This window comes from Tupaia chinensis, unplaced genomic scaffold (assembly GCF_000334495.1).
Source record: "Tupaia chinensis unplaced genomic scaffold, TupChi_1.0 Scaffold146907_1, whole genome shotgun sequence".
Classification (NCBI taxonomy): Eukaryota; Metazoa; Chordata; class Mammalia; order Scandentia; family Tupaiidae; genus Tupaia; species Tupaia belangeri.
Genome location: NW_006206760.1, coordinates 1,062,408 through 1,066,848, shown reverse-complemented (window position 1 = coordinate 1,066,848; position 4,441 = coordinate 1,062,408). Strand labels below are relative to the sequence as shown.

Genomic DNA, 4,441 nt, shown 5'->3' with positions numbered 1-4,441 from the left:
GCTCTTCCTTAAAGCCAGATTTTCTCAGTCCTTAAGGCTCAGCTTAAATGCTCCAGAAAAGTTTTCCCTGATAGAAATGAATTCCACAGCTGCTGTCTGCAGTGCGCTACGACAGCTTCCTTCTATTTTCTTCCTGGTCCTGGTCCCTAGTTAGAAGGAAACACACGTGCGTGTCTCTACATAGTCACAGAGCACTTGAGACACAAGTGTGGGCCTTCCACACCAAGCTGCTGTCCACTCCTCTGCAGACACCAGCCGCTGTCCTGCCTTCAACTCAGTGCAAGCTCTGACCGTCCAGAGGTGGTACAGACCCCACGGGAGGAGGCTCAGTCCGAAGGGGGCCCCAACCTCAGATGCCAGTTGTCAGTCTAAGCCTCCTGTCCTTCTCACCAGCTGGGGTTGCTCTCAGCCCCTCTTTGGGGTCCGTAATTTGCTCGAATGGCTCACTGGTCTCAGAAAATCACTTGACACACTATTTCCAGTTTATTAGAAAGATAAAACTCAGAGGCTAGCAGGTGGGATGGTGGTTAAGGCCTAATCCGGGGTTTGAACCCCGGACTCAGAGACTTGAAAAACCAAGCACATGTGTGCCCACTCAAAATCCCTAGGGGAGAATGGGGGAGAAGGGACTGCAGCGTGGCCGTCCCTCCAGGGGATGCTTTCTTAAGTTCCTTCTTTCTGGCTCTCTCTGGTGAGCGTATGCACCCTATGGCAAAAATCTAAAAACAGAGAGAGAGAGAGAGAGAGAGAGAGCTACAGTGGGAAACAGCCAGGTGGGCGGTACATAGGGCAGGGTGTGGGGCAGGCGGGGAGCTGCCACGCTCTCCCCAGGCCACTAATGTGTTTGTTCAGAAGCTCAGGTCACGGAACTCCGTTATTAAGGGCTTTCATAGAGGCTCCATGACGCGGCCAGGATCGATCGGTCATTGGCCATGAGTGACTGAACTTAATCTCTCTCTTCCTCTCTCCAGAGGCCGAGGAGGAGTAGAGAGTCCCAGCTCTCATCACAGAATAGTTCCCGGGCAGCAGCCTCTGTGTCCTATCCTCGGGTCTTTCCTAAAGTCACCCCGTTAACATAACTTGGCACTTGGTAGGGGTTGTAAAAGACAGCATTTCACCTTATCGTTCTGGAACTCCCAGAGTCTCAGAAGCCCTGGCAGGAATTGAGGGCCAAGTCAATAGAGGAGTTGCGTTCTGGACTTAGTTTGCTGCCTGGTTCCTATCCCTGACCATTGTCCCAGCACACAACACACAAGTGACCAGAAAATATTCACCAAACTGGTTTTTAATCTGGAGAATCCCCTCCACTGAACATCAGGGAGAGTTGGGCCTGAAGGGACAAAAGTGGAGGATTCACACACACACACACACACACACACACACACACACACACACACACACCAGGGACATCTGGTCGACCTGGCTCACCTCTAACCTCTGCTGCTAACTGAGACTTGACGTCAAAGAGGCCACAAAGAAACCCTGTTTTAGCCAGAACCTGGAGGGGTTAAAGGACTTGCCCTGAGTTACACTCTGTTTCCACTTCACTTCACTTAAGGCTAAAACTGGTATTTCCGGATCGCCTACCAACTGCCTTCTCATTTCAGAGGATCTCGCCAGGCCTTGCCTGTTCCCGTCCCCTCAGACAGAACCTGTTACTGTCCCCATTTAACAGACATCTGGAGACAAGAGAACGAAATGACTTCTCCAAGGTCATGTGATTACGGTGAGACAAGCAAGGGCTTCGTTCTCACGCACTGTCTCCAGTTTTTAATCTTTTTTAAAAAATTTTATTTATTATTATTATTATTATTTTAAAAATTCGCTCCATAACACTTGTGCTCACCAAAGAGAGAGACAGAGAGGGAAAGTGAGAAAGTGAGTCACCAGGTCTGGGACTCGCACTGCAGCCGACCATGTGGGAGTCCAGTGCCTTAACCACTACGCCACCTGCCCCTTTTATTTTTTTATTATGCATTTTATACAACCACGCTATTGTGTATCTTTTCCATAGTGGACTGCTTAGCCAATGCTACTGAAAGAGAGAGAGAAGAGAGAAGGATTAGGGGCAGGGGCAGCTCAAAAGTGACAAATTACTGAAACAAACCCAATGCTTTAGTTCCAGATCCATTTGCTCGTTCATGTAGTGACTATTTGAGTCCCTACTGTGTGCTGTGAATTGCTCTAGACACAGGGATACAGCAATGGGCAACATGGACAAAGCCTCCCCCCCTTCAGCTTATCTTCTAGTGCAGGAACAAGGTGACAACAAACACATATTACCCGTAGGGGTATCCACAGTTAGAGTGCCAGGAGGGGGCACAGCAGGGGGAGGAGCTGCCGACAGGCGGGGACGCTGCAGCTTTCTGTAAGATGGTCAGGGAAGGCCAACAGGCCGTGTGCTGGTGAAGGTGCTAGACCCCACATGGCTGACCATAGTTCGAGTCCCAGACCTGGTGGCTGGGAAAACCCACTGGGCACATGTGCGTGTGTGCCCCAAATCCTGATAGGAGAATGGAGGAGAGGGGATTGTGGCATGGCCATCCGTTCTGGGGGCTGATTTCTCACTTTCTTTTCTTTCCCTCTCTCCAGTGACCGCATGCACCCTATGGCAAAAATATGAAAATATAAAATAAAAAAAGTTTTTAAATGGTCAGGGAAAAATGCCCAGCAAGATATCACTTGAGCGGAGATTCTAGTAAATTAAGGGCAAAAACTAGAAGAGGAATGTCCCCAGCAGGGAGGACAGAGGCACTGTGGCTGATGACTGAGAGGCAGGGAGAGAAAGCCCAGAGGCCCCAGGGTCAGAGTGGAGTGAACGAGAAGGAGGGAGAGCTCACCTAGCCGGCTGGGCCCAGATCCAGAAGGTAACTGCTCTTAACACCGCTCCTTCTTAAACCGGTGTGCCTTTATGAAGCCCAGTGTTTACAAAGCTCCTGGGAAAGTGGGGTTTTCCTGGTGTGTTTGTGTGCACCTCAGTGTTAACAAGAGCCCGGGTTTGCCTTTTCCCCCCTAACTGCTTCTTGTTGTTAGAATGTTAATCTGTCCAAATCCATTCAGCGTCACTTGTTTGGAAATCGGCCTCCCAGAGCTCACAGCTAAAAATGGAGGCGAGTGAGTGCACGGCAGCGGAGCAGAGACCAGGGCCGGGTGATCGCGACCATGGCAGGGACTCTGGCTCTTGTGCTTCGCGCAGTTTCAGGCTGGTTTCTAAACCTAAGGGAGAACCGGAGTCACCCTTTCCTCAGTCGGAGAGAGGCTTATTCCCTTTTCACTGGTGCTTCTTGGTTGGTTAGCACGTTACTTAGTCAGGTGAGCAGGTCTGTCTGCCTACATCAAAACCTGCCCTTGGGACCAGCAGTTGGCTTAATGGCTATGTCTCTGGACTCCCACGTAGTCAACCGCGGTTCGAGTTCTGGACCCGGTGGCTTAAACTCATGCTGGGCACGTTTGCATGCATGCCCAAGGTCCCAAGAGGAGAACGGAGGAGAAGGGATTGTGGTGTGGCCATCCTCCCTGGGGGTGATTTCTCGCTTTCTCTCTGTATCTCTGTCTTTCTGGTGAGCGCACGTGCCCTATAGCAAAACCCTTCAAAAAAAAAAAAAAAATAAAGAGGGAAAAAAAAAAAAAAAAAGAACCACAAAGCCTGCCCTGGCCACATTCACGAGATAGCTTTAACCAGAGTGCTTCACTTCTCCGAGCCTCAGTTTCCTCCCTTGGAGAAGGGGCAGGTTGAGTATCCCTTATTGGAAACGCTCGAGACCAGAAGTGTTTCCGACTTCGGATTTGGGAATATCTACGTACATGATGAGATACCTTGGGGACAGGACCCACATCTACACGCGTCATTTATTTCAGTTTCACAGTTTCACAGTCCTTACCCACAGAGCCCGAGGGTGATTTTATGCAAGAGCTTGGGATTGCAGCCTTTTGGCCATGCTCAGCCACGTGAACTCAGGTGTGGAATTTTCCCCTTGTGGGTCATGCCAGTGCTGAAAAAGTTTCTGATTTTGAAGCATTCGAGGAGTTTTACTTTTTTGATCAGGGATGCTCAACTTTAGTTTTCTACCACTGTGTGACACGTTAGCACACATCAGAGCACTGAAACACCACCCACGTCACAGTTCGCAGGTCAGAGCACCCAGATGGCATGGCGCATTCTCTGCTCAGAGGCTCGCCAACCTGAAATCAAAGCATAGCCTTTATTTATTTATTTATTTGGAGGTTTTTGCTATAGGGCGCATGCACTTGCCAGAAAGACAGAGAGAGACAGAGAGACAGAAAGCGAGAAATCACCCCCCAGGGGGAATGGCCACGCCGCTATCCCTTCTCCATCCTCCTTTTGAGATTTTGGGCAGACACACATGTGTGCCATGTGTTTTTCCAGCTGCTGGGTCTAGGACTAGAACCGCGCAGTCTGCCATGTGGGCACTAACTGTGT

General features: G+C 50.0%; 1 long non-coding RNA gene across 1 annotated transcript in view; it reads right to left on the bottom strand.

Annotated features, from left to right (window-relative positions):
• Positions 1-4,441, bottom strand: part of LOC114006300 (uncharacterized) — a 48,055-nt gene that overhangs the window by 4,655 nt on the left and 38,959 nt on the right. The gene's annotated exons all lie outside the window — the stretch shown is intronic.